General features: G+C 35.4%; 1 long non-coding RNA gene across 1 annotated transcript; it reads left to right on the forward strand.

The window, feature by feature from the left end:
* The first annotated feature begins 4,607 nt into the window (after nt 1–4,607).
* Nucleotides 4,608–20,144, forward strand: LOC122479615. Its single transcript, XR_006296380.1, has 2 exons — nt 4,608–4,722; nt 20,028–20,144. It is a non-coding gene; the product is annotated as an uncharacterized LOC122479615 (long non-coding RNA).
* Nucleotides 20,145–23,598: the final 3,454 nt, after the last annotated feature.

Here is a 23,598-nt window from a genome sequence, read left to right on the forward strand (position 1 = left end):
ATAATAGAAAACAATACCTTCTGAAAAAGCATTTATATTTTCCCAATTTTTAATACCGAGCTACTGTTTGATAATCAATACTATGCTATAAGCCATCTGTCTTGCATTGTGACTAGCTTGCCTTTGAAAGTGATGATTTTTGTTTGTGTGCTTGTTTCAACAGGATGAATGTTGCATTTCAGGAGGCACCAAGAAGTCATGGGAAGGTAGCCTTTCTTTTCCTAGAGAATGGGGTACAAAACGACTGAAGTTCCTGCTAGGGGATACACTGGTTCTTGTGATTCTCTAAGGTCTTCCTGGGGATATGGCTCACATATTATCTCCTAATTTCCTTCTAGTTTCACACAAGGAGAAGGCTCCAGAGGGGTTTTAACGAACATAGGAGTTAGGCTGCAGTGGTCTGCGGAGGAGACTGCTTTTGGCTACAAATTAGATCCCCGTGCTTCTTTCAAACCTCATTTATATACTTTGATTGCACGTTTACAGTTTACAACACCCTAAACTTTGTCCCTGAAAGAGTCCTGAATTATCTTGTTATCAGTTGTTTCATATTTTTACAATGTGTTTATTTTGCATGTGTAGGATTATTCATGTATAATTACTATAAGCAGGCATATTCCATATGTTATAAAAGTTAAATTTTTACTTAGAAATCATAGCCAAGGAACACTTTTTTTTTCCAATGAAAGTAATTTAAATTGAAGTAATACCCTCTAATACCACCATCTGTACAAGTATGCTACTTTCAGAGTAATTAAGTATGCATATCTGATCCACGTACAGATGAACGAAATTTTATTGAGGCAGTATGCTATATAAATCCCCTATGTATTAAAGATGAGGAACCAATGGCATTTTATATTCATGAATATACAAATAAACACAAAGAGAGAGATCTGATAAGTTTTATCTTTTCTAGAAAAATATTTTACCAACTTTTTCTAGTTAGTATCTTTACTAAATAGTATGATCAACATTTTATTGGTCTAATATTCTGCATTGATTTCAAGCTTCACCAGCTATTTTCATGTTGTATGTATGTCTGGATTTATGATAGGTGCCCAACCACTTATCGTTTGTAGGTTCCCAGAGAGCTGAGCAATGCAGTGAAACTGAAATCATTATGTCGTCTGAATTCATTACAGTTGGACTTGCCCCTCCATGAAACAGCACTGCACAGCCAATAGGAATTCATGGCCCCAGACCTTTATTACATCATCATGGTTTATAGTCCGTAACAAATACAAATACAGAAAGGAACCACAACAATATGACCTGCCAGCCTACCTTCTGGGGCTCTGCCTGATGAACTTGCATTTTTACTGCATGGGGCAGAATCAAATGGAACACACTCTGTTGTTACCCCCTTGTAAGACCAGACCATGGGTTCCTAGTCTCATCTTTGACCACATCATCACCACCATCTATCATCACAACCAATCTCAATTGGGAAATACAGTCATTTAGGAAAGATCTCCCAGCAACAAGGTTTGGTGAGGTTTTGCTGATGCCAGTTTAAAAGTGGCTTCCCAATGCAGCGAAACACCCCAGTTACTTTTTATAAAGCATTACTACCTCCCTTACTGGAACTGACATGTGAACTGGGCCATAGAAATGGTCTGTATAAATTGACAGCTACTAAAGGAAGACTCTGTTGAGGACATTCATCCCAAATATTTAGGAATGGAATGTCTTTTTCTCACACTGTTCTTAATCGTTGGGAATTTGGTAATCAATGTTAATTTCCTTCATATCAAAAATTGACATTGAAGTCAAATTACACGTTAACTGGAAAGTGTTGGAACTTTTTCTTCTCTTTGGCATCCTCTCAGTTTTTGTAACCACACTCAAAATGGGTAAAACTTGCAAGCGGTATGGAATGTTTCTTTTTATAATTCATACTTAGCTGTCCTTTAACAAACAAACTAAGAAACTAAATGAATAGTTTTTCAACAAAGGGAATTCCAAATTGCTTCTAGAACAGAAGCACAGTGCATGCTCTGCATATCTTATCATGTAGTTTTTTGGTTTTTGGTTTTTGGTTTTTTTGCTTAGGACAATTTTCCTTTTTCTTGTTTATAATAACTTAAAAGGACATAAAATGCAATACCTTAAGCATCAGATTAAAGTTCCATATAGTATCATTGAAAACGCATTAAAAGTTATGGTATTAGAAATATGGAATTGTCCTCCAAATATTTTCTCTTTGCCAATGAATTGAAATTGCTATCCAAAATTGACTACATATTCCAATGTCAAATGGTAATAACAAAACAAAACAAAGTCCAATATACCTTAGAAAATTTTAATCATGGAATCTTACAAAAATGTATACCCTAGGGTTTGTCTATTTTCATCTACTCTGGATAACTTTTTGTTTGTTTGTTTGTTTCCCTCTCAAGTTGCATTTAAGGTTCAAGGAACTGTTTGCAGGGAAAGGTCTCGTTTTTATTGGAGACTACTGACGAAGTTCCAGATTCACCCGATCTAAAGTCTGTCACATCTGATACCCAACAGTCATTTCAGAGATTCCATAAAATCTAAAAGACTCAATAAGAAAGGATAACTGGATAGCCTGCACACCATCATGTCTTACTTGGAAAAAGATAGGTTAGATGGGACAGAAAGAGTTAACACTGGATTTCCATATTTTCTTCATCTTCTTCAATTGATGAAGTTTTGGGGTGATGGTGGGTGTTCTGGAGCCAACGGCCAAGAAAGAACTCTTGAAGTTATCTTTGGTGCAAAAAAGTGATTTTATTAAAGCACGTGGGACAGGACCCATGGGCAGGAAGAGCTGCACTGGGGTCTTGAAGGGTAACTCATTATATACTCTCAGGTTAGGAGGGGGTCAGGGATAGAATAAGTCTCGAAGGAATTTTGGAAGCAAGATTCCAGAATCTTGAGGGGCTAGGTGTTGCTAGCAAAACAACATTTATTAGTGTTCAGTAAAACCTCAGTCATAAGACCCTCCCAATGTATATCAGGGGGCCATAAACTTGGAGTATGATTACCAGCATATATCTTGGGGGGGGGGGGTGAGATAAAAAAAGTTTCCAAAGGAGTTTTTATATATTAAAGTAGACTTACAGGTTCCTGAGGGGTCAGGATAATGTTAAGCTAAGATTCTCTTTTGCCCCTAGCAAAGTGTCATCATCTAGGCAGCTGAGCTCCTAGAGAGAGGTCACTGTGCTCATATCAAGGACTTGTCAATGGGCTGCAGGTGGTAAGGGAATTTAGTTTTATTTGCCTTAGTTTCCCACATTACCATGGGGAGGACTTAAACCATTTTCCTTTGTTTTTGGGTAGCCAGGAATGTCCGAGATATATTATACATATTCCACCTGGGGGGGGGGGCGGGCATATCACCCTGTATTTTGCTCTCAGCTTGCCCCATCCACACTCCCTCATCACAATGATTATGTATTACCTTTATTCAGTAAAATAATTCATAGCTTTAAAAATAGTTGATCTTGGCTTTAGGCTGACTCTGTGTTCCAATTTTAGAACTCTAAGGTACACCATAATACAAACAACTAAGTCTTCCTAATCCTCCTACAAGTATAGTATAATCACAGTGACCATCATTTTATTATATAATGAGAGGAGTCTCACGCAGAGTTGGTTTTTTGATCCATCTAGTGTCCTGAGACTGGGAGGATTCATAAGGACTGGTAAAAGTATGGGAATGAAGTACCCTTCAGAAGAAATTAAAAGCCGAACTATCACAGGAGGGTCAGGCTTGTTAAAATAAGCAGCAGATAAGCAGCTCTCTCAAAAATGTTTGCTTTCTCAAGACATTTCAACCAAATATGAAAGCAGCTCATACTACCTTTAGTCCAAATGTAGAGGACCAAGTGAACGAACATATCTCTAGTTTGCACATTTTCTGCCATCAAACTTCTAAATACCTCTCAGTGAAAATCTGAGTAGTAAAAACTTTACCTGAAAACTTTGCCCCTTCAGAAAGTACATACTTTCTTATCATGGATTTCAAATACATGGTTTTTGAATGCCCTTTGAAGTAATCTTCAAATTCTTTATGCTACTCTAAATTAAGGATTCTCCATCACAATACACTTTTATATATTCACATAAATAAACCTATACTGCTTCTGAGCACTCCTCTTACTGTCACCATCATCCAAAATCACAGACCAAGCCAAAAACTCATTAGTAATCCACATTATAAAACTAAAAATATATTATGGGGGTCAAAAGAAATCTGTAATTTAATTTGGAAAATTATTCCAGATGTCTGACCTGCTTGCTTCTCCATGTATTTTCTGTTAGTTTTTGTTTGTTTTGTCGGTTTTTATTACTATTTTTGTGTGTGGAGTTTTTGTTTCAACTTATTGTTATTATCATTATCATTATTATTATGCTTTTACTGAGATCATGCTGGACCATGGCTTTTGTACTAAAGGGATCTAAGAGATGAAGTCAAATGAATATAAGCTCTCAAAATGAAAACTGACTTATGCTATCAAGTCCAGAAAACATCCGAAAGCATTCATTCCCATCTTCCAACACAAATAAGGTTTCACCTATTCATGTGTGAACACAATCTAACTTAGATATTTCCTATTTCCTTCTTTTCCAGGAAATGTGCAGCTACTTGAAATTTTTTAGGTACACTTTAGTTTCCCACCTTAGAGAAAGATGGTGTGGCATGAGAGATATCACAGCTACGCATGATTGAAAGCTTTCTCTTGTCTCAACGTAGGTATATTTATACTTGCTCATGACCTTTGAAAACAAAACTATGTACACTCTTTAAAATTATTTCAGAGCCTAAATAAAGTAGATCTAAAACAGAATACTTTTTAAATGGTTAGGAAAATAACAGAATGATCTTATGTTTACAATTCTCCCTCAGCTCTTTTCAGATAGAATTTTAAAATAGATTTTTGTCTACGAAAGATAGTATTCATTTATATTGTACTAGCATGAGGTGATGCCACAAGGTATTGTCATCTATTTAAAATAGTTTTTAGTCTCTTGGGATGTTTATTTGAAATAGTTAAACTAAACTACGGTTTCTACTGGGGAAAAACTGAAACTCCAGAATTTTTTTTATTCAACATTCTACAAGGCAAAAGAAAACTTAAACATTTGGAGGGATAGACAGGGAGCATCTCCGCAGACACTGAGGCACTATTTGGTGCCTAAATTCTAATACCAACTACAAAACTAAAGCTACATTTGTGTGTAGATCTTTGGCAGAATATAATAAAGGACAGATGTAAAATATCATCTCTCACTTAATTCTCAATTTTCTCATTCTGGAAGTTAGAATTAGAGTAAAAACTATGTGATGATTCAATTAGTAAAAACTATAGTAGACATTCAATTAAAAGGGAAGCTTGGAAAATAGCTAATATGTACCCCAAAGAGACATTATTAAGCCTCCCTAGACAAGAGCCTTGGAAAGTTTACTCACAATCCCACAATAGGAAAAAAAAAAAAAACCCTGACAAAAACACATTCAGATTTTTAGCTAAAACTTACTTCTTTTTTTTTGTTTTTGCACAAAAATGTTCATAGCAGCTTTACTTGTAATAGCCAAAAATGCAAATGTCCATCAATTAGTGAATGGTAGATGTATGGTATATCTATATAACAAAACATAATTATCAGCAAAAAGAAATAAATTATTGATACACACAAAAACCTGGGTGAACCTCCAAATTATGCTGAGCAAAAGAAACCAGGTAAGAGTACATGCTGTGTAAATTGTACCCACCTGTGTAAATTCAAGAAAACATAAGCTGATCTACGTTGATAGAATGTACATCATTGGTTTCCTGGGGATAGTCAAGAGGCAGGATAAAGGAATGAAAAGTTGCACAAGAAAACTTTTGAAATGATGGACATGTTTGCTGTTTTGATTGTGGTAATGGTTTCATTAGTTAAGCATATGTCAAAGCTTATTAAATCACACACCTTAAATATGGCATATAGTCTGTGTGTCAATTAAACCTCAATAAAGCAGTTAAAGAAAAAGAATTCACTGATAAGACAAACTTAGCTTCCTGCCTATCCAATATTTGTTTTCCCTTTCATTAACTTAATGGAACCCCAATCTGGTGTGTGGTGGCAGTGTGAATGGATCATAATCTATGCCACTCATAACAATCCTATTGCCCTCCCTCTACCTGCCTCTTTTGCAGTTGTGAAAAGCCATATAACCCAAATCCAAAGAGACCTAGGCTGAAGTCTGCTGATGATGGTTCTCGGAGTGTTGACTCTCTCAATGAAATGGGATTAAGATGGTTTGATCCTTTTCCTTTCTGCCTTCTTCCTTAAAACTAACCTCTTTTAGGGGCGCCTGGGTGGCGCAGTCGGTTAAGTGTCCGACTTCAGCCAGGTCACGATCTTGCGGTCCGTGAGTTCGAGCCCCGCGTCGGGCTCTGGGCTGATGGCTCAGAGCCTGGAGCCTGCTTCCGATTCTGTGTCTCCCTCTCTCTCTCTGACCCTCCCCCGTTCATGCTCTGTCTCTCTCTGTCCCAAAAATAAATAAACGTTGAAAAAAAAAATTTAAAAAAAAAAAAAAAAAAAAAAAAAAAAAAAAACTAACCTCTTTTATTAACAATTATCAAATCCAAACTATGACTGCGATGAGAAAACTGTATCTAAATGGTAATGAGAGCAATATTAATAAAAACAACAAAAATTAATTTAAAACTATACAAGGTGGTCTTCCACTTCTGACCATGAAAGAGGAGGTAGGTACAGACTTACTCTCGTTATAAACAACTAGAAAACTGAAAAACAAAACAAAACAAAACAAAACAATATATATATATATACATATATATTTATATATGTATATATATATAAAACAACAGTTTTTAGAAACTTAATGCTTTATAATGACCCCAAGTTTCTACTTGGAGGCATTCTCCAGGCTATGGTGCAGGGAAAACAACAGAAGTCTTACCAAAATAAGGACAGGAATCAGCTTTTGGTAAGGCCAAGAACACTAGAATTTTCAAGGGAGAGTATAGAAAAGGAAGGAGATACATAGAAAGTGCTTCAGAAATCTGCACAGAGTCCCCTTGAGTATGTTAATAGATACTAATCTACACACACCTATTAGAAACTCTATGAAGCCAAGCAAAAAGCAACTTTTAGAAAAAGAACAATTATAGCATACCTACAAAACAAATGATAAAGCAGGAAATCATTCAAATCTCAACAAACCAGGTTGGGGAGATTTCACTGACTATATGGGACATTCATTAAAGAACTCAGAAGGCTGACAACTTATTAGCAGGACTAAATTTGGCCTAGAATAAATCCTACTCTCTACCTACCAAAAATCCTTAAAAAAAAGACTCAGATCCAGTGCTTACAAATGTGAGATTCACAATGTTTCATTACTATAAGAAGTAACAGGAAAAACTGACTTATAATCAGGAAAGACATCAATTGATAAAAGCATAATCAGAAATGACAGAAATAATGGAAGTAGCCAAAAAGATGTTGGTGAGTATGCCCAAAGAATTAAAGAAAAACATCAACATAAAATGGTGAACAGGGGATTTGCAAAGACCCAAATTGGAGCTACTACAGATGGAGTATAAATAAATAACCGAGATTAAAATCTCACTAAATAGTGTTAATAGCACAATAGATAATGCAGAGAAAAAAAATCAGTGAATCACAAAATAGCATTAGAAACTCTTCAAATGAAACTCAAACTGGAAAAAAACTCTCAACAAGAATAACAACAAACACAGAACCTCAGTAACCAATGAGACAATATCAAGTACTCAAACATATGTATAATTGAAGTTGCCAAAGAAAAGGAAAATATGAGGACAGAAAAAATACTTGAAGGAGTGGTGACTAATTTTTTTTTTCAACTTTAATGACAAGATCAACTTATAGATCCAAGAAACATTTAAGGTCTAAGAAGAATGAACAAAAACAAAAATACACTGAGGCACACATAATCAAATTCCTCAAAACTACTGATAAGGAGAAACTCTTTAAAAGGCTAATAAAAAAGATACATTATATACAGAGAGGGAAAAAAATGGCAACAGATTTCTTATCAGAATATCAGTGATCCAGGAGTAGACAATGGAATGTAATCTTTAAACTGCTAAAGAAAAAATAATCAGGGGTGCCTGGGTGGCTCAGTGGATTAAATGTCTGACTCTTGATATTGGTTCAGGTCATGATCTCACAGTCATGAGATGGAGCCCCATGCTGCACTCCACACTGAGCATGGAGCCTGCTTGGGATTCTCTTCATCTCTCTCCACATGTGTGGAGCTCATGTGTTAGCTCTCTCTCTCTCTCAAAATAAATAATAAACATTAAAAAAAGAAAAAAAAATAAGTAACTGTGAATATAATATTTGAAAAATGAAGATTAATAAGGTACCCTGAGAGTTCTCTCAGTCTGTTAAGCATCTGACTCTTGGTTTCAGCTGAGGTCATGACCTCATAGTTCGTGGGTTTGAGTCCCACATCAAGCTCCTCAATGCCAGCACTGAGCCTGCTTGGTATTCTCTCTCTCTCCCTCTCTCTCTGTCCCTCCCCCACTCATTCTGTCTCCTTTAAAATAAACTTTAAAAAACATTTTAAAAAATTTTATTCAGAGCATAACTAACTAATTAAATCAGAAATTATAATGTTTTGTGGAATACTTAACATATGTAGAAAAAATATGGTAACAACAGGCATAAAGGATATGGGAGGGAAATGATAATAAACTATTATAAGGTTTCTACATTCCTTATAATGAAGTATCATATTTGAAGGTAGACTGTAACTAACTAAACATAAAACTTTTAAATCTTAGCAACTACTAAAAGTATAAAACATAGAGGTATAGGTGATAACCCAACAGTGAAAATAAAAGAGATTCATAAAAATAGTTAAACAAAAACAAAAGGCAGAAAAAGATAAAAAGAAAACAGAAGAAGAAAAATATAAGTAGAACAAATAGAAAAAAATAAGTTTGCATATTTAAACCTAGCCACACCAATCATACTCCCACTAAATGTAAAAGGAAAAAACATTGTAATTAAAAGGAAGAGATTATTGGGGCGCCTGGGTGGCGCAGTCGGTTGGGCGTCCGACTTCAGCCAGGTCACGATCTTGCGGTCCGTGAGTTCGAGCCCCGCGTCAGGCTCTGGGCTGATGGCTCGGAGCCTGGAGCCTGTTTCCGATTCTGTGTCTCTTCTCTCTCTGCCCCTCCCCCGTTCATGCTCTGTCTCTCTCTGTCCCAAAAATAAATAAACGTTGAAAAAAAAAAAATTTTTTTAAAAAAGGAAGAGATTATTAGACATACAAAGAAGCAAGACCCACTCATCAATAATAATATTAGAACCTGACTTTAAGTATAGACATAGGCAGATATAGATATAAATATAGATGCAAAGAGATTTACCATGCAAACACTCACCATAAGAGAGCTAGCGTGGCTACATTAATATCAATGTGGGCTTTAGAATAAGAAATGTTATCAGAGATAGAGACATTTCATAATGATAAGAAAGACATAACAATCCTGTGTATATATTCAGAAACAAAGCTTCAAATACCTGTAAGAAAGCCTGACACAACCTAAGGAAGAAATAAATATATCCACAATTGCAATTGAACATTTCAACATTCTGACTCATAATTAGTAAGACAAACAGAAAATCAATAGAAACATATACATTATTTTAAAACATTATCAACCAACTTACCTAACATTCACAGAACACTATACCAGCAGCTGGTAAGTACAGATTCTTTTCAAGTACACATGGAATATTCCCAAAGATAGAATATATGCTGGGTTATAAAGTAGTCTTAATTATTAAAGGAGTAAAACACAGATTATGTTCTCTTGTCATGATAGAATTAATTTAGAAATGAATAATGGAAAGTTATCTTTAAAATCCCCAAGCGTTTGAAAATTAAATACCACAGGTGAATATTGTACTGGAAATCCTAATTAATGCAACAATATAAGAAAAACAAATACTATACATACATTAAAATGGAAGAGACAAAATTGCCATTATTTATAAATATTACGGTTGCATACACAGACAATTCTGGATAAATTAATCAACAGACTAATATGTAGTGTCAAGATTCCTGCATATAAGGTCATACAAAATTCAAAATCATTCCTATATAGTCATGATAAATGAGAATATTTAATAGAAATAAAGGATTTCATTTAAAAAAATAAGTAATTTTTAGGGGCGCCTGGGTGGCGCAGTCGGTTAAGCGTCCGACTTCAGCCAGGTCACGATCTTGCAGTCTGTGAGTTCTAGCCCCGCGTCGGGCTCTGGGCTGATGGCTCAGAGCCTGGAGCCTGCTTCCGATTCTGTGTCTCCTTCTCTCTCTGCCCCTCCCCTGTTCATGCTCTGTCTCTCTCTGTCCCAAAAATAAATAAAAAACGTTGAAAAAAAATTTTTAAAAAATGAGTAATTTTTAAATCAATTTCTTAAAAAAATATCTTGAGGAATGTGACAAACTAATGCTAAAATGTATATATGTAAGAAAAAGACCAAGAATTGCTAAGACAATTCTAAAGAAGAACGAAGTATGGGTAGTTGTTCATTGTAAACAAATTTATTACACTTCCATAATAATTAAGAATATAATATTGATGCAATGATAGACCAATAGACAAACTGAAAAGGAAAAAAAGCTCAGAAAAAGACCCATGTACATACAAAACTTAATATATATCTGTGGTGACATTACAAATAAGTAAAAAAAGGAGTCTGTTAAATGATATAGGGAAAATTGGTCAATTATGAAAAAAAAAATAGAAATTGGATCCCTGCCTCACATTGTACACAAAAGTTCAAGCTGAAATTAGTGATTTCCTAATTTGTATTTGACTTTGCAAAACATTACATTTTTAAAAGAAGGTAAGACTGAGTAGAATTTCTTAAACATGACACAAAGTAATATGAGCCATAAAGGAAAATATTAACATTTTTCTTCAAATGTTTAGAAAAAAATCTTCAGATAAAGTAAAAAAAAATAATCATAGTCAAAGTTGGAACAATTTGAGAAACAAAATAAATAGAGTATCATTGGATTATAATCTAAAGTATAAAATAAATATCTATAACTCCATACTGCTATAAATAAATGATTGAATAAATGGGATAGAATAGACAAATCTCTTATGCAAAAGAATTCCAAATAATTTATGTAACATTTCATCTCCAAGGGGGTGGAATAGAGCTTCCCACTACTTAAGTGTGGACTGCCTATAGTGACTTTCTTCCAAAGAGTAAAATATAGAAAAGGGAAAAAATGAATTACTTTACAATGCAGAAACCTGACAAACACTACCTCAGGTGACTGATGTTAATATCAACAGTAAATAAGTCATGTTGATAGTATGTACCCTTCATCTGATGTGATTAGAATGTCACTTTTCATCTGTGATTTTCCTCCCTAAAACCCTCAACCTCAGAATAACCATGAGAAAAATATCATACAAATTCTAACTGAGGAATACTTGATCAGTATTCCTCAAATTATTAAGGTCATCAAAAACAAGGGAAAATTGAGAAACTGTCATAGCCAAGAGAAGCCTTAAGAGATATGATGACTAAATTAATGTGATATCCTGGATGGGATCCTGGAATGGGGTGGGGGTAGGGGAGGACATTAGGTAAGGAAATTTGAATAAAGTATGGATTTTACTTAATAATACTATATGATATTGGTTCATTAATTATGATAAGTGTACCACACTAATGTCAGGTATTAATTAATAATAGGGGAAACTGGGTGCGGGGTATACAGGAATTTTCTGTACTACCTTTGCAACTTTTTTGTAAATCTAAAACTGTTTTAATTTAAAGGTTTTCTTGAAAAAAGAAGAGAGCCATAGTTTGGGAGAAAGTTTTTGCAATATGTGCAAAATATGCAGATTAACATTGAGGACATATAAAACACTCAATAAATCAATAAATAAAAAGCATGTAATCTAAAAGAAAAATTGGCAAAGAATATGAACTGTCAATTCACAGTATAGGTAATCTTAATGGCCATATACTTATTACAGAGAAACTCAATGTCATAATCATGATGGAAATACATATTTAAATTTCAATGTGATAAAATTTCAGATATACCATGTGATTTAAAATTTTAAAGTTTGACATTGTAGAAGGAGAGGTGGAACAATGGTGATTCTCATGCTCTAATTATAGAGTAAAAATTAAAATTAGATCAAACATGCTGGAAATCTGATTAAAAACATTTAATAAGAGTTGAGGATGCACCCTACCTTTCAATCTAAGTATTCACCTCAAAGTATATATAGTTGGAGCATTTTTCTTCCTAATGGTGTATTAACACAGCTAGGGGTATACAATGATGTTCATACAATGATATGCAGGCATAGGTAGATCCAGGTAGATCTCTCTGAGAGACAGAGAGATCTCATCTTTGAGTTGAGATCCAATCCAATGGTGGATTGCCCCAGGTCTAAAAAAATCTCTCGGTGCTGAAGAGATATTTCAAGAATGCACAGCTCAAAAGGGAAAGTCCAAGGACTGCAAAAAGTAAGAATGGTTAAAAAATACTGAAGGGAGTAGGGCCTTATTTAATCCAAGTGACAAAAACAGGTAAAGGCCCATGTCTTTATCTTTTTATCCTTCTTTCTTTCCATCTATCTTAGAATTCAAAAGTGAATTGGTTGTCATAGAGATGAGTATAAAGCACTCATATTTGAATTGAAAAATAAAGTCATATATTTCTGACAGAAAGTAAGTCTGATAAGTGTTTGTTTTGACAATGAAGACTGGTTTGCCCTTTTAGTTAAATGATAAACATTTCCCATAAATCAGATTAGCCAAATCTGCTCCAAGGTTTTGACCAAAATATATTTAAAGCATAAATGCAACATACAATATGCTGAAACATGTATCCTTTGTAATTCTTACCTTGAATTCAAAAACAAACAAACAAAAAAGCATTAACTTAAAAATGTACAGAGGGATAGTTTTCAAATAAATGAAATATCTATCAAAATGAAAACAGAGTAATGAACTCTGGTATATTCATACAATGTAATAATACACATCATCAGTTAAAATGAATGGATTTACGTGTACCTTCAGGTACATCAAAAATGTGAAGTTGAAGAAATAAAGCAAGCTACAGAATACGTTCTGTGAATATCCTGTCAATTAGTATTTATTGAAAAGTTATTATATTGCAGGCATCATTTTAGGTGCTTGGGATATAGTGTCAACAAAACAAAAACCTCTGCTCTTACAAGACTCAATATTCCCTTGGAGGAGGAAACACCCAATCAACAAACAAAATGTCAACAAATACATGTGATTCTAAAACTATCCAGTCAGATAATGGCAAGGATGGGAAAGCAAGACAGGGAGTGCTAGCTAGACAGAGTAGGTGAGGGACCAGGGGAGTTACAATCATAAATAGACTGGTCAAAGACAGCTTCACTGAGAAAGAAACACATGGAATACTTGAGCAAGTGAGCCATGTGTTCATCTGGTGAAAACAAGTTACAGGCAAAAACAACAGGAAGTGGGAAGGCCGAATACGGAGGTTTAAGAAACAAGGAGGCCATGTGGCTTAGGCAGTAAGAAAGAGAGTAATCAAGGGGGTCATAGAGTAAGAGCTCCTAGATTGTGAATAAAAGAGGAAGGAGTCTTTGGAGGATTAGGAAATTATCTAATTCTACTTATAAAAGCATCATAAAGCTTCTAAGTTAAAACAACAACAACAACAACAGGACTGCCTGAGGGGTGCAGTGGGTTAATTGTCCAGCTCTTGGTTTCAGCCCAGGTCATGATCTCACATTCCTGAGATGGAGCCATCCCTGAAATTGAGCATGTGCTGACAATACGGAGCTTTCTGGGGATTCTCTCTCCCTTTGTCTCTGCCCTCCCCTGCTCACTTGTGCTCTCTCGCTCTCTTTCTCTCTCTCTCTCAAAAATAAATAATAACAAAAACCCCCAAAACTATAGAGGTAGGAAGCAAAAGCAGAAGGATGACCACTTATTTACAAGACTGTTTAAATATTACAAATGAAATATGATTATAGTTTGGACTATTGTGGTGGCAGAGTAAGTGGTCCAATGCAGTCAGATAGGGGTTATACTTACTAATACAATTGGAAGGAAAAATCAAATTGCCTTAATAGAATAATATGCATAGCATGATACCATTTTTAATACATTTGAAACTATAAAAACCAAGATTCTACATTCCCTTTTTATATACACAAATATAATTAACACATAAAAACATGAATGTGAAAGATGAAGACCAAATTTGTAATTGTAATAATCACTGAGGAGACAAATAGGGGACTTCTACTGTATGTATATTATACTTTAAACAGAAGATGTATTATTGCTTCAGCTCTCAAGAAACTTTCAATCCAGCCATAAAAAGATCAGCATACATTAGAAAGTCAAGATCAATACGAGATAGAAAATGTGCTGAATTATAGGTATTGATTAAAATACCAATGAATCCAAAGAAAGCAGCACTATGGCTTGAATATGTCTAGTGTGTAATGTTGCACAAAATCTTTCTTATGGCCAAAACTTATTTGCATTCATTGATTTATACTAAGCTAGAGAAACAAACCTGGGTGATAGTGAGGTAGTACAAGTACCGTGTCAACCATATCAACATTGAAGTTCATAATCACACCACAATGACAATGTGTGCATGTGTGTGCTCAGGGATAGGGGCAACAGGTGTCAAATTTTAAAAGGAATGGAGAAAAGCCAACATAGTCTATACAAACTCTTCCAGGAAACAGAAAAACAAAATACTTAGCAGATCATTTCATGAAACAAGATTACACTGATAATAAAATCTCACAATAATGTTAGCAAGAAAGAAAAATGCACGCCAGTCTCTCTAATAACATACTTACAAAAGATTCTTAAGCAAATTATTAACTAATTGAATCCAGCAATATATAGAAAGGATCATTCATCCCAACCAGGGATGGGAGTGTGGATTTAACATTTAAAAAACCATAAACAGAACTCACCTTTTTAAGAGGATAAAAAGATAGAATATGTGAACTTCTCAATACATATAGAAAAAGCATGATAGAAGTGAATAGCTATTTATTGTTTAAAAAGTTACAAATTAGAAATAGAATAGTCCCCTCTTAACCTAATAGTAGTTTCCACAAAATAAATACAGAATATTGAAATGATAAATCATTAAAAACTTTTCCCCTGAAAACAGTCATAAAATGAGATGCTGAATATCACCATATTTCTTCAATATCACACTGGGGGTTCCTAACCAGTGAAATAAGGCAAGAAAATAAAATTAAAGGTATTAGATTTAGAAGAAAATAAAATTTCATTGTTCTGGGAGGACATGACTGTGTATAAAAAAGATCCAAAAGAATCTACAAACCATAAGAAGTGAATTTGGCAGGTCACTATACACAGGCTAAAATGCAAAATTTATATAACTACACACTAACAACAAACTATCAGAAGATAAAAAATTTTTAAAGTATAATTTCTAAAAGCATAAAAGCCAGAAATAATGAATCAATCTAATAACTGGTGTGCCAGACCTCTACAGAGAAAACTATAAAATTCTATTGAAAAAGAGTAAAGAAGACCTAAATAAATGAAAGATAAATCATATTTGTGAGTTGAAGAGCTAAATGTTTCAAAGACAACAATCCTTTATTTGATCAATAGATTCACTGCAAATCCAACTAAAATTCCAACATGTTGTTTTGTGGAAGGTGACAAGATAATTCTAATATTTATATGGATATACAAAGGTCTAAAATTGCCATGGTATCTTGAAGAAAAGGAACAAAGGTGGAGAACTTACACTATCAGATGTTAAAACTATGACGTATTGGCACTAAAAAAAGAAAAAAACAGACATAAAGAATAAAATAACAAATCCAGAAAAATATCTACATTTAACTATAATAAAAGTGAAAAATCAATGATGCTGCAGTACAGAGGGGTCAGGAATTTATTTTTTTAATAAATGGTCCTGGGCCAATTGGAGATCCATTTGACAAAAAAGAAATCTTTCACCCCCTTCCTCATACCACACACACACACACACACACACACACACACACACACACACTCCAGAATGATTAGAATCTAGATTGAAAGATAAAAGTAAAATTTAAATGAATGAATGAACAAATGTATAATACCTTTTAGAAGAAAACGTAGAATATCTTAATGAGTTGGGGTGAGAATAATTTTCTTAGAAAGGATAAAAAAGAAGAAAAATGGGTGAAATGGACATTAGGATTGAAAACTTCAAATTGTCAAAAGGCAACATTAAGGACAATAAAAAACAAAAATAGTAGTAATAGTTATTTCAATGTCATGAATTCCTATTCACAATATATAAAGATCTCCCAACAAATCAATAAAATAAAGGTAGACAACAGATTTTTAAAATTGGGAAATACTTGGGGCACCTGGGTGACTCAGTTGGTTAAGTGTCTGACTTCGGCTCAGGTGATGATCTCATGGTTCGTGGGTTTGAGCCGCGTTGGGCTCTGTGCTGACAGCTCAGAGTCTGAAGCCTGCTTCTGATTCTGTCTCCCTCTCTCTCTGCCCCTCCCCTGCTCACACTCTGTCTTTCTCTGTCTCTCAAAAATAAATAAATGTAAAAAAAATTTTTTTAATTGGGAAAAACTGAACAGATAGGTCTCAAAATGAAATGACAAACAAAATGTGCTCAACTTGGATTATCAGGAAAATGCAAAATTAAAACCACAATTAACAAGTATACAACACCAGAATGGCTAAAATAAAAAAGGCTGTCAGAACCAAGTTATTAGCAGAATTTGGATCAACTAAAACTCTCACACAATGCTGGTATAAATTGAGGAGTGGTAAAATCTTTTGGAAAACTGTTTAGCAGTATCATTTAAAACAGAATGCGTGTACTTAATGACCTAGCAATTTGTGTAATTTTCATAGAAGTACCATTCATAATAGCCATAAACTGAAAAAATCCCAAAAAACTGTCAAGAGTAGAATGGATGAATTATTACATATTCATAAAATGGAATTCTATACTCCAGTGACAACAAACAAACTGTAGCCAAATGTAGCATTATGCAAATCTCACCAACATAATGTTGACCTAAAAAACTACACATAGAAGTATATACTGTATAATTCCACTTACATAAAGTTCAAAACTAGACCTCTTTAAGCAAAAGTTCAAATCTACCTGTGGCATTAGAAAGGAGAAAATGGTTACTCTCAGGAAAAAAGACAAGTGACTAAAACAGGTCTCAAGGAAATTCAAGGAAACAGGTCCTGATTATGTTCCGTTTCTGAATCTGAATGCTTGTTATTTCAGTGAAATTTTGTGAAAATTTACAAACTATACATTTGTGATCTCTGCACTTTTCTACAGGCATGTAACACTTCTGTATAATTACCAAAACAAAACAAAACAAACACATGTACTTGAGGAAACTAGGGAGTGGGGAGTGGGAGGGGAAAATGCTTAAAGATGAACTAGGCTCTATATTTAAGTTAAAATTTTAATAAATAAAAAGTAAAAATTATAAGCAAATTTTTAAAAATTAGTAATGGAACCCCAAGCATAAAATTTACTAAGAAGAAAGAAGTCTGGTAAGAAAAGCCAGAGCAGATATAAGTCCTGATAGTAGGCAGTTAACAATGCCTAGTATGAAGCAGCATGTTCTAAAGTTAACTCCCTAGGTTGTGATATAACCCTTGTGTTAGTCTGGTAAGGTTGTCACAACAACATGCCACAGATTAAGTGGCTTAAACAGCAGAAATTTATTTTCTCACCATTCTGGAGGCTAGAAGTTCAAAATCAAGGTGTTACCACCTTTAGTTTTTTCTGAAGCCTCTCTTCTTGGTTTGCAGTTGGCCACCTTCTCCTTGGACGTGGTCTCTCTTCGGTGTGTGCCTACCCCTGGTGTGTGCATGCATATGTGTGTGTGTGTGTGTGTGTGCGTGTGTGTGTGTGTGTGTGTGTGTCGTTAGTTTTTTAAAAAATAGATCCAGGGATGCCTGGGAGGCACAGTCAGTTAAGCATCCAATTCTTGATTTCAATTCAGGCCATGATCTTGCAGTTCATCAAGCCCCACCTCAGGGCTCAATAGTGGGGAGCCTACTTGGGATTCTCTCTCCCTCTCTCTAACCCTTCCCCATAAATAAATTTTAAAAAATAAAAATAGATTTTATTTTTTAGAGCAGAAAAACAGCAGAAAGTACAGAAATTTTCCATACATCTCCTCCTCACACATGGATAGCCTCCCCCATTATCAACATCCCAGCAAAAGTAGTACATTTGTTACAACTGATGAACATATATTGACATCTCATTATCATCCAGAGTTCATAATTTACATTAGGGCTCACTCTTTAGGTTGTACATTCTATGGGTTTGGAAAAATTTATAAAGCCATGTATCCATCATTATGATATAATACACAGTATTTTCACTGCCTACAAATTTGTGCCCCACCCATTCATATTTCCCTTACCCCTAATCTCCAGCAGTCACTGATCTTCTTGTCACCATAGTTTGGCCTTTTCTAGAATTAATTGGAATCAGACAGTATGTAGCCTTTTCAAAATGACTTCTTTCACTTATTAGTAACATGAATTTTAAGGTTCCTCCATGGCTTTTCATGGCTTGAGAGATCATTTCTACTTAGTGATGAATAATATCCCATTGTCTAGATGTACCGCAGTTTCTTCATCCATTCACCTACTAAAGGGCATCCTGGTTTTGGTAATTATCAATAGGACATCCTCAAGTTTTGGTAATTATCAATAAACCAACTATAAACATTCATGCATAGGGTTTTTTGTGGATGTAAGTTTTTAGCTCCTTTAGGTAAATATCAAAAAGCATGATTGCTGGATCATATGGTAAGAGTATGTTTAAGGGCTGACCTTTAGCATTTAGAAATGAGTTAATGAGGGGCTGAAACTACTTCCAGAAATTACAATGTAAAAACAAGGAAGATTTGACCAGATTAGTTCATGTCAGCCTAGAAACTGCCCCACAAGCCACAATACATTTTGCACTTCCCACTGCCTTTTTCCATGTCCATATCTCTTCCTTTACTTCTATTTCTTCTTCTTTCCTATCTGTATCTGCCAAGCACTTTCTTCTTTTTATGTCTGTTGATAGGTATTCCCATTACCATGGTTATATTTCTTCCCTCACTGTTTTTCTTCCTTCCCTTTCTATCTCTCTTCTGCTCTTTTCTGTCTTCCTTTTTTCCCCACAATCTATGCCTTTCCTCACTTAAATCAGTCATTATGTAGAAATCAAGTGGATTTTTAAACTATGCCATATTTAATTAAAGTTTATGTTACTTCTTGATTTTAAAAGTAAAAGTATTAACCTATATGATTTTTTTTAAGTTGACTTATTTTAAGAGAGATAACACAAGCAAGGGAGAGGCAGAGAGAAGGAGAGACTGAATCCCAAGCAGGCTCCACACCATCAGCACAGAGCCTAATGTGGGGTTCGAACTCACAAACTGTGAGATCATGACCTGAGCTAAGATCAAGAACCACCTGCTTAACCGACGGCCACCCAGGTGCCCCTTAATCTATATGATTTTAAGGGAAACTATAAATTAGTTGTATCCCAAGAACCAGAGGAAAGGCCTCCTCAATGTCAAGGTCAACTCCAATTTTCAGGAAACCCCTGTGACCTCTAGATTAAATCAACACCTTCACCTGGCCTAGGAGGTACTAAGAAACTTAATAAAATTCAGCTATTATTTTTTCTTTTCACTTAATGACTTTTTTCTGCTAATGTATAAATCTATGAAGTCAGGGATTATAGTGTTCTCTACACCTTATAAGCTAGCATCTAGCTGTGTATCTGGAGCATATAAGGTGGTTAAACATGTTAAATGAATAAATAATGAATAAAAAATTTCAACCCATCTCCATTTCCATGATTTCAAAAATAGCCCAACTTTCTCAATCTTTTTAATTCATCTAAAAGTTTTCTACTCATTCCACAGGTCTCTGAAAATATGAAGACCAAAAGTGAACTGTGGGGAATGAGATAATGAATACAGAATGGATTCATTTCTCATAGGCAGTGGATTCTGAAATAAATTCTATAAATTTTAAACGTTTCTTGTTGTGATCTCCTCTTTAGACTATGATGTGCTACACATTTTTCTATTTTCCCCTTACACCTTAATGCTCCAGAAATATCTTCTTTAACATTGACTTACTCTCTACCTATTAGACTTTCTACCTATTAACCACAATGGGCCTTTTTTCCTTACGGTTTCTTATTCCCAACCTGCGATGTGTATTTCTTTTTTTTTTCCCCCTGAAAGGGTGAAAACACCAATAAATGAAGATAAATTGTTGGCTTTGTTCCAAAACAAGCTTGTTGTTTTAGGACCCCAAACTGTCTCAAACATCATTAAGAAGCAGCAGGCCATCCAAGGTTGTGCATCAATTAGCAATTAGGTCACACGTTGGGTGGCTGGAGGCACTCAGCCTTTGGCCTTGTTCCTTGCAACACACCCAAGCAGGGCACCGGTATCCAAACAATGCCCACCCTGCTGTATCTTGTTCCTTAATTGGGATAACTTAGAGATGCTAATGTGCACAGGCAGACCCTGTCGCTCCAATTAGGCCTCATTAGTGGCTCTGCCAGTGGTGACCACTGCAAAGTGATATTTGCTCTTGGGAAGGCTTTGTGAAGTGCTCTGGGTTCCTGCAGAGAAGCAGTAAGGACATGTTTTACACTCTTTCCAGCAACAAACTCCTTCCCTCGGTTCTCTACAACCACTGTCAGTGTGGCAAGCATTACTTTTCGTGGTTCAGTTACAATACCATGACTACTGTTGTCTGGGGTGGCAAGTGGAAATTCTGACAGACACCCACTTGGAGAGGACTGGTTTATATGTCCTCCTTTTCCCCTAGCTCCCACTGACTTTGCATGAAATACAGAAAATGTATTTCATTCATACAGAGACAGGCTTCTGAAACCCAAAGACAACACCGCTCTGAATCCTGAAGTATCCCATAAACAGTTGCCTAAAAAGCAAAAACTAGAAGGCAACCATTTTGAAAAATGCCTAGGGAATGAAGAATGCATTTTTTTTTTAATTTTTTATGTCTGGGATATTTCAAAAGGGCAAATTTTGAGAAGGATGCTGTTCTCTCCACAATGGGAATGAGAATGACATCACTCTCCACAATGGGAAACTGGATGTTGGCACACTAACAGAGGACTCTAGATATTTTAGTCTCTGCAAATTTAGTTTAAAAGGAGACACAATGTGATCCTTCATGAGGGTCACTGGCACAAATCCACCCGGGTTATACCATTGTTAGAGTTTACCCCATAATCCTGGCAGACAAGAGCTCCTTAAAGGCAAGGATGGCAAGACAAGAATTCCCTACAATGGGATGGGGCAGGACTGAGTAGGTATGTGATTAGAGCGTCCTGCTGCTATCCTCTCAGTTCACTCAAATGCCACTGTAGTTCTTGTTTCAGTATTTACATCTTTTTTCTTAAGAATAGGAGAGAGTGAAATACATACACTCAAATGTGTAAGACTGGAGACAGATTGATCAATAATACAGGACATTAAAAAATGGCAGATCTGACAGTGTCACTTGCTTGCAATTAGTTGTTTAAAAGATCCTTTTTTTTTTTTTTTTTTGACCATTCACATTCTAGGAGCTGCCTAAACTCCTGGCACCGTAGTATGTATCAAGACATTCACTACCTAAAGAGCTGTTAGGAGAATCATGAGAGTAGAGCTTTGCTAGTGGCCATTTCCATCATGTGATTTTTTCCCCCTAGTTACTTGCATCCTTCTTCCTGCCCCTTGACTTGTATGAGCAGTTGCTGCAGAGATGGCAGGATGTCAATGCCCCCAAAATTGAACCTGTGATTTGTTTTTCTTTGATTTATGTTCTTGTAGTCAATAAACTTTATAAAGGAAAGTATCAGACTGAACAATCAATCAAAGATAAACAGATTCCTGTCCTTTAAAAGCATTTCAGCCCAGTAGGTGAGTGCCTCATTCATCTTTTGCAGGCACGCTTTTGGCCTTTCCACTGAGACACAACGGACTGCTCACTACAGGCAGCTTTTCTACCAAAGGGCTGCGGCAGTTGAGCTGAGATTTATCAATTTCATGGCACCAGTGGTCCTGATATAGTATCATTTTCAGGATCTAAATGGTTAAGCATGCTGTTTGCATGCTGAGACCCGGCCTTTCCATCTACCTGAAAGGAGAGAGAAATGAGTAGTTTTAAACACTCTAGGTTTACACTTTATAGTTCTATAAAAATTTTTATGTACTTTTTTTTTATTCTAAAAAGCTGAATTCCTTCTTTGAAAAGAGAATTCCCTCTTCGTTCTATTAGTGGTTTCTGAATCTTCCCTCGAATCAGGCAAATGTCATCCTGCATTTTTTTGCTTCTCCGCAGCACAGATGGTGTGCATATGCAGATTGGTGATTTTCTAATCAATACAGTGGCACTTGGGAATATCTGTAAGTATTGTAATAATGCATTAGTCAGGAGTGATGTTGTAACACACTGAGATCATACACATAAATCTAAGACACCATGTCTAGACACTCCAGGGAAGATGGCATGGCATGGGTTAGAGCAGGCATTAAGGGAGGGCAATATTTCAAATATGATGGGAAAATAATGCAATTTGCAGACTTTAATAAAACCACTGGGGAATTAATTTCAGTAGGGGTACATTCTCTCCCCAAACATTCGCATTCTTATGTTTGCTTCATGGACACTTGTAATGAGATACTTTTCACCTGTTATCTCAGGCATAAACACAGAATGGGATCTGTGAATTGAGCTGGATTTTTAATGTGCTGAATATGAAAATAATCCCTTTATAGGTAGTGCTTTAGCTGTACAAAAGTGCATTATGCAAACAACACATAGAGAGAATAAACCTTAGAGATTCAGAGTTAGAAGAGCTTAGAAATTAATTTCCTACACATACCTTGAGCGTGCTCAGAGTCCACTCAATCATAAAACTTGACCAACTGAACCTGCAAAGTTTTAACAGGGATGGGTTTGATGATGAAAAGTGAAAACAATATTAAATGTATGCCTGTTTTAACACTACCCAAAAGTTCCAGGCTGGTTATATATACTCTCTGCTGCTTTCAGTGCCATTTGCCCTTGAGTCCTTTATTTTAAGCAGCCACACTCAGTTTAAATTCTGCAGGCTGATGGCGGACCTGATGTCAGGTATTCGCCTTGACAGAAATGCTATGATAAAAATGTTAAATCAAATGTATCCAGAAATGAAGACTGTAAGTATTTCCTTTTTTTAACGTTTATTTATTTGAGAGAGAGAGAGAGAGAGAGAGAGAGAGAGAGAGAGAGAGACAGACAGAGCATGAGTCGGGGAGGGGCAGAGAGAGAGGGAGACACAGAATCCCAAGCAGGCTCCAGGCTGTCAGCGCAGAGCCCAACAAGTGGCTCAAACTCACAAACTGAGAGGTCATGACCTGAGCTGAAGTCGGACACTTAACCAACTGAGCCACCTAGCACCCCTAGACTGTAAGTATTTTCAAAACA

The sequence above is a fragment of the Prionailurus bengalensis genome, chromosome C1 (assembly GCF_016509475.1).
Source record: "Prionailurus bengalensis isolate Pbe53 chromosome C1, Fcat_Pben_1.1_paternal_pri, whole genome shotgun sequence".
Lineage (NCBI taxonomy): Eukaryota > Metazoa > Chordata > Mammalia > Carnivora > Felidae > Prionailurus > Prionailurus bengalensis.